Genomic DNA, 14,255 nt, shown 5'->3' on the forward strand with positions numbered 1-14,255 from the left:
TCTCTAGCTTCTCCATTGGGAGCCCTGTGATACATCCAATAGCTGACTGTGAACATCCACTCCTGTGTTTGCTAGGCCCCGGCATCGTCTCACAAGAGACAGCTATATTTGGGTCCTTTCAGCAAAATCTTGCTAGTGTATGCAATGGTGTCAGCGTTTAGAAGCTGATTATGGGATGGATCCCTGGATACGGCAGTCTCTAAATGGTCCATCCTTTCATCACAGCTACGAACTTTGTCTCTGTAACTCCTTCCCTGGGTGTTTTGTTCCCAATTCTAAGAAGGTGCACAGTGTCCACACTTTGGTCTTCATTCTTCTTGAGTTTCATGCGTTTAGCAAATTGTATCTTATATCTTGGGTATCCTAAGTTTTGGGCTAATATCCACTTATCAGTGAATACATATTGTGTGAGTTCTTTTGTGATTGTGTTACTTCACTCAAGATGATGCCCTCCAGGTCCATCCATTTGGCTAGGAATTTCATAAATTCATTCTTTTTAATAGCTGAGTAGTACTCCATTGTGTAAATGTACCATAATTTCTGTATCCATTCCTCTGTTGAGGGACATCTGGGTTCTTTCCAGCTTCTGGCTATTATAAATAGGGCTGCTATGAACATAGTGGAGCATGTGTCCTTTTTACCGGTTGGGACATCTTCTGGATATATGCCCAGGAGAGGTATTGCTGGATCCTCTGGTAGTACTATGTCCAATTTTCTGAGGAACCACCAGACTGATTTCCAGAGTGGTTGTACAAGCTTGCAATCTCACCAACAATGGAGGAGTGTTCCTCTTTCTCCACATCCTCGACAGCATCTGCTGTCACCTGAATTTTTGATCTTAGCCATTCTGACTGGTGTGAGGTGGAATCTCAGGGTTGTTTTGATTTGCATTTCCCTGATGATTAAGGATGTTGAACATTTTTTCAGGTGTTTCTCTGCCATTCGGTATTCCTCAGGTGAGAATTCTTTGTTCAGTTCTGAGCCCCATTTTTTAATGGGGTTATTTGACTTTCTGGAGTCCACCTTCTTGAGTTCTTTATATATATTGGATATTAGTCCCTTATCTGATTTAGGATAGGTGAAGATCCTTTCCCAATCTGTTGGTGGTTTTTTTGTCTTATTGATTGATGGTGTCTTTAGCCTTGCAGAAGCTTTGTAGTTTCATGAGGTCCCACTTGTCAATTCTCGATCTTACAGCACAAGCCATTACTGTTCTATTCAGGAATTTTTCCCCTGTGCCCATATCTTCAAGGCTTTTCCCCACTTTCTCCTCTATAAGTTTCAGTGTCTCTGGTTTTATGTGAAGTTCCTTGATCCACTTAGACTTGACCTTAGTACAAGGAGATAGGAATGGATTGATTCGCATTCTTCTACATGTTAACAACCAGTTGTGCCAGCACCATTTGTTGAAAATGCTGTCTTTCTTCCACTGGATGTTTTTAGCTCCCTTGTCGAAGATCAAGTGACCGTAGGTGTGTGGGTTCATTTCTGGGTCTTCAATTCTATTCCATTGGTCTATTTGTCTGTCACTATACCAGTACCATGCAGTTTTTATCACAATTGCTCTGTAGTAGAGCTTTAGGTCCGGCATGGTGATTCCACCAGAGGTTCTTTTATCCTTGAGAAGAGTTTTTGCTATCCTAGGTTTTTTGTTATTCCAGATGAATTTGGAGATTGCACTTTCTAATTCGTTGAAGAATTGAGTTGGAATTTTGATGGGGATTGCATTGAATCTATAGATTGCTTTTGGCAAGATAGCCATTTTTACAATGTTGATCCTGCCAATCCATGAGCATGGGAGATCTTTCCATCTTCTGAGATCTTCTATAATTTCTTTCTTCAGAGACTTGAAGTTTTTATTATACAGATCTTTCACTTCCTTAGTTAGAGTCACGCCAAGATATTTTATATTATTTGTGACTATTGAGAAGGGTGTTGTTTCCCTAATTTCTTTCTCAGCCTGTTTATTCTTTGTGTAGAGAAAGGCCATTGATTTGTTTGAGTTAATTTTATATCCAGCTACTTCACCGAAGCTGTTCATCAGGCTTAGGAGTTCTCTGGTGGAATTTTTAGGGTCACTTATATATACTATCATATCATCTGCAAAAGTGATATTTTGACTTCATCTTTTCCAATTTGTATCCCTTTGATCTCCTTTTGTTGTCGAATTGCTCTGGCTAGGACTTCAAGTACAATGTTGAATAGGTATGGAGAAAGTGGACAGCCTTGTCTAGTCCCTGATTTTAGAGGGATTGCTTCAAGCTTCTCACCATTTGCTTTGATGTTGGCTACTGGTTTGCTGTAGATTGCTTTTATCATGTTTAGGTATGGGCCTTGAATTCCTGATCTTTCCAAGACTTTTATCATGAATGGGTGTTGGATCTTGTCAAATGCTTTTTCCGCATCTAAGGAGATGACCATGTGGTTTTTTTTTTGAGTTTGTTTATATACTGGATTATACAGCGCCCGCTACCCCGGCGCTGATCCGGCCGGATGAGGCCTGTGGCCCTACTCAGGCTGGTTTCTGCTTCCCTAACTAATGCAGTCTCAGGTCCCGCGTGCAATTGGATTGGAGCAGAAGCTGTGTTCCACTCACCAGAAGTCTTAAGATCCTGTGGCGGGTGTTGTGGGTAGCTGGCGAGTGTCAGCAGACCCTGCGCCCTAGCTGCCCCCACTTCTGGAGTTTCTAAGTTCAAATCCCAGTAACCACGTGGTGGCTCACAACCATCCGAAATGAGATATGATACCCTCTTTTGGTGTGTCTGAAAACAGCTACAGTGTACTTTCATATAATAAATAAATAAATAAATCTTTAAAAAGTCAGTAAAACTGAACAAAAATGGTTACTACCAAGTCTTGGCCAAGCTGCTGGGGAAATAGAACTCTTGGACACATTGCTGATAGAAATGTTCAATGACTGAGCTCATTCAAAAGGTCAGGTAATTTCTTATGGTTTCAGCCAGCATTTCTGCACCTGGGTGTGTACCCAAGAGAGATGAAAGTCTACTGGCAGAGAAGCCTCCAGGCTAATTAATATTCATAACAACTTTTTCTAAAACTCTAAAGCAGAGCAGGTTCCTCCCTGTTAGTGAGAAATGAGAAAGGAGCTGGTCCTTCCCTCCACGGAAGGTTCCTCACTAGTTAGTGGGTGGCTGCTCACTAGTCCTAAAGAACAACATGATGGAAGCCAAACTCACAGGGACGTGGAAAGTAAGATACCATTTAAGGAACATTCCAGAAAATGTGAAATACAGAGTTAGAAATCAGACCATTTTACCCCCAAGAACTGGTAGAGATGACAGGGAGAGAAGATGGAGGGCAAAGGGTAGTGGAGAAATCTAGGATGAGTGAACTAGCACACACTCACACATTCCGTCCCTCCCTCCCTCCCTCCCTCCCTGTGGTAGTGACAGTGCATTGGTCAGAGCTGACAGAGCTAAGCATCAAAATGGTTAGTTACTGTATGCAATTGAGACCTCATGAAATTGGATTTTCAAGTGGAGACACTGCCTCCATCACCAGTAAACAAGGATGCACTTTGGCTTTCCAGGCTGTGGAGGCTCAGCGTGTTGCCTCTTGCCTGGGGTTGGATAAGAACTGGAATTTCCTTAGTTACATCTGCTGCTTTGTTAGGATGTGAGGTTTTTAGCCCCCTCAGGACTTTGGCCTCTGTCACTGTGGAGGTGGGTACTGTCATAATCCCTGCAAACACAGTGCTCCTGGGACAGTGTAACAGGTTATGGGCCTCATTTTAGTGATTTGGGTCTAATGTGAACATTTAGTCAAATCTCATCCATTCTCTTCTGCTTTGCCTTTGGTAGAGTTCTAGTGTAGTCAAAATTTCATTCAGATTGTTTTAATCTTTAGCTGTAAGAACTGAGGTGAGGTTTCCAATCTCCTCCCCATAATAGATTCTAAAATGTAATGTGTGCATATATATTATATAATGTAATATAATGTGTATATAAATGCCATTAAGTGTATGTGTGTGTGCGCACACACACACATACACACACACACACACACACACACACACACCCCGCCCCAAGGCTTTCTCCAGTAGGAGGCTTGCGGTTGATTTACTAGATTGGTTTGATCTTATTTCTGTTCAGTAGGCAGCTCAGTTGAGTAAACAATTAAACAATTGCTGATCATTAACCAAGGGCCTGTGCATGTGCCTGTCATGAGTCATTGTGGGGTCACACAGGAGAAAAGGGAAGTCACCATCTGCTAAGGTGGACCAGAGCAGGGAAGGGCAGCTTGAGGTCACCACAGAGTGCAGAGGAGTCAGCGTCCTGCAGGGCCGTGCCTTGATATGTCGGTATGGGTTTGTTTGTTTTTTTTTTCCCCCCTTCAAAACCAAAACCTCTCAAACTTCAAGGATCCACTGACTGTCATTTTAACTAGGGTGATCTCTCACCAGCACCTTTGGGTGTCTGAGGTGGCCGTGAGTCTGTTGAATGGCTGGGGCTAGCGATAGATGACCTTCAGCAGTTACCCTGTAAGTTGTCCCTGTGTAGATTTATCAAGGGTCTTTAGGAGGCTTCAGGCAGTGTCAGGTTGCGTTGGAACTCATGGTAACTGAGGGAGCACAGGTTGGAGCCCCAGGTCAGAAGAGAGCTTCTCCCTCAGGTTGCCACACCATCCTGACAGTGTGCTATGCTAGCCTGAAGCTCCTGAGTCTGGCCTGCAGCCAATTAGGAGGATGTCTCTGTAGAGTCTCCTATGACCAACTTACTCAGTTGGTGTCCTAGTCTGGCACACACCACTGATGGCTGGCAGCAGGGGTTGTTGGTTGGCTGATTTGGAGACTAGATGAGGTAGTTGAATTTTCCTTCTCATATACATCAGGCTTAGTGTGGAGACACCCAGTCTGGATGCTGTTTTGTGTGCTGGGGTATGTATTAGCTGGTTTTGTGTCACCTTGTCACAAGCTGGAGTCCTAGAGGGAAAGGAGGCTCCATTGAGGAAATGCCTCCATGAGATCCAGCTGTAAGGCATTTTCTCAATCACTGATCAGTGGGAGAGGGCCCAGCCCATGGTGGGTGGTGCCTTCCTTCCCTGGCCTGGTGGTCTTGGGTAAGCAGGCTGAGTAAGCCATGAGAAGCAAGCTAGTAAGCTGCACTCCTCCATGGCCTCTGCGCCTGCTCCTGTGTCCAGGTTCCTGCCCTGTGTGAGTTCCTGTCCCGACTTCCACTGGCAAAGAACAGCAATGTGGAAGTATAAGGCAAATAAACCCTTTCCTCCCCAACTTGCTTTTTGGTCCTGGTGTTTCACTGCAGCAATAGAAACCCTAGGTAATACAGGGTGCGTCTCCCGAATCAGGCCCCTCCCCACCTCTCTGCTCTTGCACAGAAGTATGATCGTGTATCTTCTTAAAATGTGGTTTTGGTGATGCAGATTTGGTTTGATAAGGAGATCCCAGCTGCTTGCTTGCCTCCTCCCTGCTCCCCGAGGTCGAGCTGGGCTCTGCTGCTCAGTAGAGCTGCACGGAAATGCAGAAACAAGAAGATTGTTGTAGGACTCAGATCAGTGGCAACTGCAAGGCAAAAAAAGGACACAGCCCTTCTGTTCTGCTTGCATTCGCTCAGGCAGTGCTTTCGGATGTTTACATCGTTGTAGGAACTTTCGAAAGCTTGACTTTAGGTGTTCTTTGTATTTTAGAGACCTCCAGTGAGTGGTGGCTTCACCTCTCAGAAGGATGGATGAGCTCATGGCGATGGAGTTTGTTGATCAGCCCTAGCTACCAATGCGCTATGTCATCTCATGCTAGTTGTTTTTTTTCCTCTAGACCTGTAAGTGGGGCAGCTGAGTAACCCATACTTGCTGTTAGAACTATGGGGAGTTACGTTTGGTACTAGATCACAGGGTCTGCATGGGCGGGCCTCTGAAGAGCTTTGGGATTTTACACTACTTCCTGTGTGGCAACACTTACTCATTTGAGCTGGCTTGGGTCTGTGGTTGACCTGTGTGATCTTAGGTGGTCACCACTTTGTTTCAGTATCTTCCTCTTCAGAATACAGTTGGGTGAGGTGAACTGAGACACCAAGTAGACATTCTCTACCCTGCTTCGTTTGTGCCTTCATGTTTCTTTTCCACATGGCTTTCACAGAGTTCCTAACATCTGTTGTGTAGCAGGAAATCTGTACTGTATCCAACACAGCAAGGAAGGTAGCTCCAGACTGTCCTTTAAGAGAGCACACAGAAATACCTACCTGGAATGCTTCATTTCTTTTCCATTGTATACTGGACTTTGCTAGTTCTGAGGTGCTGGAGATAGAAAAGAAGAGTCCCAGCAGTGACCTCTGCCCTATAGTTGTTAGTTTCTAGGGATAGACATCAGCTACATTTTAGAAATAATGATTTCTTTACACTTGTGGCTTGTGCTAGGAGAGTGCCATGTGTAACAGATTGAATTTGTAGGGGCTGTGTGTGACCAGGAGGTCAGAAAAGTCCTCCTGGGTCATAACCTTCTGCTAGAGATCTGTACAAGGAGAGGGTGGGTGTCCCAAGGCCAGCGAAGGGGAAGGGGCAGGGGAAGGATTCCCAGCCCCTCGAAAGAGCCATAGATGAGGCTGGAAAGGTTTGGAGGTCTGTGCTTTGGTTGGGGTGGAGGGCACTATATGTATGGGGGAGAGTGTCTTCCCCCATAGGTGTGCCTGCTCTGCATTTGCCTGATGTCATTGTTCAGGTGACTCTATAGTAGGGACACCTTCCCTAGCTCTACCTCTCTTTGCAGCATTTAGTGATGCCTGGCAACCTAGAATTACAAGAAAGGAGTCAATGACACAGGGCTCTGCCCATCCCTACTGTGTCCAGAGGCCACAGCAAGTAATTGGATAAGTCATCTGTCCCCATCCCTACTGTAATAGAGGCCTAGGCAAGTGCTTGGATGAATCAGGATTTTACTTTTTGTTTCTTTTTGAAACTCAAATGAGTTTCCAGCTAACCTGAGAGAGTTGGGGCTACTGATCCTGTGACAGATTAAGCCTTTCATTTTAACTAAGGACAAGTGAAAAAGATTAATTTTCTTCTTTAAAAATAACCTAATGCAAAACAAAACAAAGCAAAACTTAATACTTGTAAATGGAAGATTTCCCTGGGCTGAAACTGTGAACAGCTCCCCCAAACAGCCCACCTTCCACCCCAGCTTAGCTCCTCTGTGCACAGTGGAGTATGGCTTGCTCGCCAGTCCTGATCTCCAGCTGCCTTTCCCATTCATTAGCAGTTATGAGCAAGCTAAGCAGCCCTGGATGATGGACGTTCCAAGTGTGAACCACAGTTCCCATTGGATGTTTCCTGCCATGGCCTTTGCAAAGTCAAAGAATCACAGGGGAGCCATCTGGATTCAGGATTCACCTGCATTCTCTTTTTTCCTGTTGTTCTTCTTCACAAATTGATATAAATACCTAGCCTCCACTTCCTCTTTTGAGCGACTGAACCAGACTTTTAACGAAAACAGAAATGTAGCCTTGCATCTCACAGATTTGGGGGCTAAATTATAACACACTCTAGTTCTGCTAAACTAATCGTTTGTATGGGATGAGCCTCTGGCTTTTGCTTTGCTCTTTTTACCTCCTGGGGACAGGTCTGGAGACCAAAGATGTATGAAGATAATATGCACAGAAACAGCATGGATCTCAGCATGTGGTTCGTGATTTTAAAAAGCTAATGCAGAAATATTTCTCTGTTGGTACTTTTTACAAGATGGGCAGGATCTGTGCTGGCCAATGAGGCTGTGCATATAATGGTCACAGTTGGAGTTAGGCATCTGTCTATTTAGATGGCGTGGCTGTCATGTATTAGCTGTTCACTGTTGCACAACTTACCAACCTTTCTTTAAAGTGACTATTGTCACAACAGTAGTATTGTATAAGAAGACCATTATTTGCTATTGTTTGCATTTATTATAGTGTACATAATTGGTGCTCTTATTAAGGGCTGTAGCCTGAGCATGATTGTCTACTACAGTGTTCCCCAGACTTGCCTGAGCTTATACCGTTCCTCAGGTGCTTGTTAAAAGCAAAGATTCTCAGGCACCACCCAGATACCCAGACTTGCTTCATCAGATCCCCATGGGAGAGGCCCGGCAGAGCCCTATTACACACCCTGGTTTCAGATATTTTGCATGAATTATTGGTGTGCGTCCATATTTGCTACTGTGTGTTCCAGTCTTGACCAGAGGAAACATGGCCTCTGGTCAGACTCTTGGCAAAGACTCTTTTTCTCAACATGTGTAACATATTCTCACACTCCAGGGACGTGAGACGAGTTCTAGCTACAGAGAAGAATGGTATCATGTGTGCAACTTGGCTAGCCTGGCATTCTTTCTCTCTCTTGGTGAAATATCCTGATAACCTGCTCAGCCTCAACATATGTATCAACATGATGAGCCTGTGCACAGTTCTGAGTGCTCTGTCCAGATGTGGGTGGGATGGTAACAGGAAGTGCCATGGCGTGCTCTCACCATTATCAGTGGAGAGCAGGCTGCAAGCTCTACTTTTTTTCAGTGGAGACCTGAGATCCAGATGCTGCATCTTCCCCCAGGGCACAGAGATTAGTGCACTCCGAGCCAGCTGTTCTGGAAAAACAGCATTTGGCTGTTTCCACACAAGCCTGCAAAATTTTCTCTCTAGCCCAGTTACTTCCTTGTTAGTGACAAAGAAAGGTGGGTTTGTCACATTTTACTCACAGGACTGGGGTTTTGGGAGTCATTGTAAATGGGGTTCCCAGCTTGGGGTTCTCATCTTAGCAAGGAAGTACTCTGCATTCCTGCGGAGATGGGGTGATTTTTTGCCTCCACGTTATTCGGTGAGGATTTAGAGTGATTGATCTTGATGCTTCTGTCCCCCTCCCTCCCGAAGGTCATGGTTTTACATGAATAGAACTTGACTATGATTCGGATGTGGGCTAACCTTGCCTTTCTGCTCTCATTATCCTCATGTCATAAGGCAGGCTGATGAGTGCTGACAATCTTATTTGAGTGGCAGGTTCATTTTCTGACCTGTGAACAAGTTTATCCAGGTTTGTGGCGATTGATATAACAGAGGAGTTTGTGTGTTCTGTGGCGCCCCTTAGAAAAAGCCTGTGAGGCACACTTGACAGTAGTAGCATCTGAAGACTGAAAGAGAAAGTGGTTTTGCCCTAGCCCCATGGCATTCTTAGTGAAAAACGTTGATCCACACAGTTGTACAGAGAAGTTTAAAAATATCATCACAGGGATGAGCAGCTGACTAGGGACATGGCTACTCATAGCTTGGGAGAGAATGCAGTCAGCTTGCTCTTGGTTTCTTTTGCCTTGTGGGTAGATGGAAATCACCAGGCACTCCTTGCGTCTATCCTGCCCTCAGCCTTTAAGCGCTTAGCAGTGGAATGAGCCCAGGCCTGTAGCTTCCTTTACTTCTCTTGCTGTTCTGTTTTGCAATGTCTTTTCTCATTTGTGGATCTTTCCATTGGGGGAGAGACTGGAGAAAGCTGCTCATGTTATTGGTTTACTGACTGTAAGCTTATGCAGGTTAAGTGTTTTTGATTGGCTGTATCTACAGACTGTTTATGTCTAGTGAGCAGCCTCTTGGGAGGATGTCGTTCTAAAGACCAATGAGGGCTTGGCCAATGATATGTTGATGTAATGAGGAAGCAATGCCTACTCCAGACATTTCCAAATTGCCAGTATCATGTGGAGGGAAGGTTCAGTTACCACCCACAAAGGAAGCCTTCTCTCCACCCAGTCCATATACATAACAAAACACAGCACAAATGGACTGTGAAACAAGACAGCCAATTTTGTTAAATACCTATATTCAAAACTATAATTGTGTATGTTATTATATATAATTATCTAGCAAGTAATCCTAAGCCCCCCAAAATTTTAATGATACCATGTATCTTGCCACGTTACTGCATTTTTCATTTCTATAAAAACAAATACATTTTAATTCAGCATTATAGTTTGTGCATATTTATGTATGTATGTGTGTACATGTACATGTATATGTTCATGTATATATGCTTGTGTACATATGTGCTACTTTGTGCATGTAGAGGTCAAAGGACAACCTTTGGCGGTCAGTTCTCCTTCCATTGTGGGTTCTGGCATTGTCAAACTTCAAAGAGATTTTTTTGTTTTGTTTTGTTTTGCTTTGTTTTAATCTGTTGGCCTTCTTTCTAACCTCTTTGAAAGTGAGGCTCCAATCTCACACCTTCTAGAAATGTCTGAGGCACCTAACAAAACAAAGTATCTTATAAGGACTTAGGAACAGTATACTGATGGGACTTAAAGTATCACTCAGTAGTTTGATCTAAGTGCTAGACTGCAGTGCTACACTCGGTTGTTCACATTTAAAAAGATATTTTGTGCTGGGCGGTGGTGGCGCACGCCTTTAATCCCAGCACTTGGGAGGCAGTGGCAGGCGGATTTCTGAGTTCAAGGCCAGCCTGATCTACAAAGTGAGTTCCAGGACAACCAGAGCTATACAGAGAAACCCTGTCTCGAAAAGCAAAACAAACAACAACAAAAAAACCAACAAAAACCGATATTTTGTTTTGTTTTTCTGTGTGTGTGTGTGTGCACACGTGCATGTGTCACAGCATGTGTGTAGAAGTCAAAGGACAACATCTGAGAATCAGTTCTCATCTTCCACCTTCTTTGAGACGCAGTCTGTCTTATTTCTGCAGCTGCACTGGGAGTTCTGGCCTAGCTGACCTGAGACCTTCCAGCCTTTTTTCTGTCTCGGCCTCCCTTCTCACTATAGGGATGCTGGGATTATAGATGTGTGCTACCATGTCTAGCTTCTTTCATGAGCTCCAAGGATCAGACTTAGAGGAGCACAGTTAGAGGCCTTTATGCATCTTCCAGGCTGGAGAGTTCAGATTTTGTCTGTATTCATGGTGGTTATTTACAGACTGCTTTACTCAAAAATTGCCTGTCAATTTTTCTTGGTCTCTGTATGAGTCATATAGAGTTACAATTACAAATGGATGTTTTTAATGAACTGGAAGAAGAGGGAAAAATTCAACGTACTGGATCAAGTATCCTCCCTAATTGAAAATATAGCAAAGTAGTTTTGTATTTATTGCAATTTTTTGTTTAGTGCTGGTAAAATTGATAATGTAGTAATTGTCTTAGATAATTTCCTTTGTTTTTACATTGATAGTGTGTGAACTGGTTATACTCACATTTGTCCCCTTCTCTGTGGTGCTGCTTACAGTTGGGAGGGAGGGGGAGTGTGAATCAGCCGCAGCTTTGGAGAACATTCAGAGGAAGAACAGAGGACAGCATTGCTGGAGCATAGATAGAAAAAGAAGAGGGCAGGAGATGAGACTACAGGAGCCAGGCTGCTCCGTGCAAACTTCAGTTGTCTGTAGAAGAGTTCAGATTTGTTCTCAATTGGAAGCACAGAACAACTGGTGCTTTTTATGAAGCTCTCCTTTGCCCTGTTTGAATAGTGGACTAGAGGCCTTCCTAGCAGCTGCTGACCCCGTTTCTCCTTCCTCCCGTCTCCCTGTGTCCTGTATCCCTGCACTGTTTTCTTGGGAGCACTTCACCAGAGCACACAGTGTGCTCTTTCTTCAACTGCTTGACTGTAAACTGTGACTGTGGGGCAGACATTGTGTCTTTCTCTACTGCTGGGCTGCCAGTCCCAAGCAGCAGTCACAAATCCCAACCAAAGAGATGACCAGGCCAGACACTGAAATCAGAGTGGGTCAGTCTTCCCACAAATGACAGTGTGGTTGATTACAGAAGAAAGTAGAAGCAGTTTGATGAAAAACCAGCAACACCTTGGACAAGGCGTCAAAGTTCACGCTTCTAATATTGGCAGTGGGCAGTGTGCCCCGGCTGAGACTGAGTTATATGAGTTGACTTGTCACAAAGCAGAATAGACGTAATGTTGCAATGAGTGTCATCCCATAAAGTATAGAAGCAATTATGTCAGTGGAAAAGGGATGGAGAAGACATGAGAGCTGTGTGTAGTTTGTGGTCTGTGCTGGATTCGTGCTGCACCCAGTGCCGGGAAGAGGAGATTATCAGGAAGGATGGTCATATAGTTGCTGAAACTGGAGTGTTCACAGAAGAGTGTGTGGCTCCCAGGGATTTTAAGAGTAATGTAAGTGCTCTGAATGAGTGGCCTGTCATTTGGGTGTCCTGGGAAACACCATAAAAATCTGGGCTTGAAATTGTCCCAGTGAGCCTCCTGAGATGTACTTTCTGTCCGAGCACTGTGAGCCAGGTGCCTTGTCAAAGGTGGCACCTTTGAGATCAGAACTTTTAGGTATGAGGGTCTGACCAGCAGTTCCTGCCAAAACAGGGCCAGTCCTAGGCAGTAAGTAACACAGCAGGGTTGCTGCTGGGAGGTGAGAGTCAGGTTTAACAAGAGCAGTGAGAGTGGGGGTGGGGGTTAGGGTAAAGCAGAGAGAAGTACTTGCAGGCCAGCACTTAATTTCCTTTTCCCCCTTTCAAGAATGAGTCTTCGAGAATGTTGCACGTGTGTACGGTGTAACTGGATCGTGCCCGCCATCCTGTGCCCCTCCTATGCCTCTCCGAGGCACTCAACGTTTTATTGGCTTCCTCCGGGTGGGAAGGGGGTCATTTTGCAAGGAAGCTTCAGAGGGCAGAGGGGGATGATGCAGTAGCAGGTCCTCCAGGTGTAGGACAGTGCAAGACAGTGTGTGCTCTTACTGTGGGTGACAGAGATGGCACTGCTTCAGGAATTTATCTCGTTGGGCATGCTTAATCGCCAGTAAAAGTGTTTCACCCTGGTTCTCTGAGACCCAGTAATAATAGGTCTCTCAGCTGTCCCCCCACGTATTCAGAGGACTGGCTAAAGAGCTCTTTGAAAGTCCACCCGCATCTTAGAGAATCTTAGAGAAGCATATTTAAAATTACATATCCATGTTTTTTCTTTTCAGAAATTAGGATATTTAAAAAGGATCATTATTAAAGCATAGATTCCTTTATAATCCTGAGCTAATACACCTACACTAAGGCCATGATCAAGGTACTGTGTTGTTGTAGGTCATTTCTTTGGGTGGATAGAAAGAAGAGGTTATTATGACTTGATATCATGGAAAGATTCGAGATCTGAATTAGTAGCATAACTAATACTTCAGAGTGTCTTTTGACATGGATATTTCTCAGCAGAGTATGTAAAGAATGCATCAGTTGTAAGGAGCCATTCAGAATACATTGTAATATTGATGGAACGCAAAGGAGAAGGCTAGTGCAGGTTGGAAGTGTAAAGTATTTAGACCAGGACAAAGGTCTTGCAGAAGGTTGACTTGCATGCTGTCTTCACTTAGCTTTTATTTGAAAACCCACTTGTGTGTAAATAATGTTTAAATGTATTCATCTTTTTTTTTTTTTTTTTTTGGTTTTTCGAGACAGGGTTTCTCTGTGTAGCCCTGGCTGTCCTGGCACTCGCTTTGTAGACCAGGCTGGCCTCGAACTCAGAAATCCGCCTGCCTCTGCCTCCCGAGTGCTGGGATTAAAGGCGTGCGCCACCACGCCCGGCGTATTCATCTTTTATAACACTTCAGCTGGTACTTATAACATTTCAAGGTTTCTGCACTTTGCTATAGGATATTAGTAAGTTTCCAGAAACAGGCTAAAGGGCAGCTTTTGAGTGGGAGTTTGGGTAGCATAGTTTTGATTCTCTAACCTAAATTCTCTTAATATCATGGAAAGGCCAGACACAATTCTAAGAAAAAGGTGTCTGTGAAGTCTTCAATGATTTCTTTGCTTTTCCACATATCGACATATGAACTTAGCCTAAACCAACGGTTTAAAAGACAGCCATTTTAATTGGTTAACAAAAAAAAAAAAAAAAGTGAACAGTTGTCTCTAATGTCCTCCTTCCTTGGCTGTAGAACTAGGTTAATTATAATCTCAGGTGTATGGTTTTTGATGTTGCTGCTGCTTTCAAACTGTGGAAAGGTGTAATTTAGTGCTGTCACCATTGCTTAAGCTCTGATACCGTGTCTACTCCCTGGAAGTATATGTTTGTGTTCTTACATTTTTAATAGTGAATATGCTATTAATGTTAACACTAGTGGCATCCTTGAGGCCTGGGAAGTATATGCCCAATTATATAAGACAGTATCATCATGGCTGGTAAGTCTGTACTGAAATGCTAACTAATGTGAGGCCTTCTGTAAGTTCTGGTGGTTTTCCAGTAATAACAAAACTTTGCTTCCTTACCATCTGAACCTCCCACATCTTAGTGCTTATTAGGTCTGGATGTTGTGCTGGGTGGGGCTCT

General features: G+C 44.0%; 1 protein-coding gene across 12 annotated transcripts in view; it reads left to right on the plus strand.

Annotated features, from left to right (window-relative positions):
* Window positions 1-14,255, plus strand: part of Sgms1 (sphingomyelin synthase 1) — a 274,571-nt gene that overhangs the window by 116,980 nt on the left and 143,336 nt on the right. The window contains exon 1 of one of the 12 annotated variants that reach the window (XM_021151336.3): window positions 4,040-4,321. The exons of the other annotated variants lie outside the window; for them this stretch is intronic. The gene's annotated coding sequence lies outside the window, so the exon portion shown is untranslated. Of the gene's footprint in view, window positions 1-4,039; window positions 4,322-14,255 lie in introns of those variants that run through there. 12 annotated transcript variants of the gene reach the window in all.

Source organism: Mus caroli, unplaced genomic scaffold (assembly GCF_978045245.1).
Source record: "Mus caroli unplaced genomic scaffold, Mus_caroli_1 scaffold_20, whole genome shotgun sequence".
Taxonomy (NCBI): domain Eukaryota; kingdom Metazoa; phylum Chordata; class Mammalia; order Rodentia; family Muridae; genus Mus; species Mus caroli.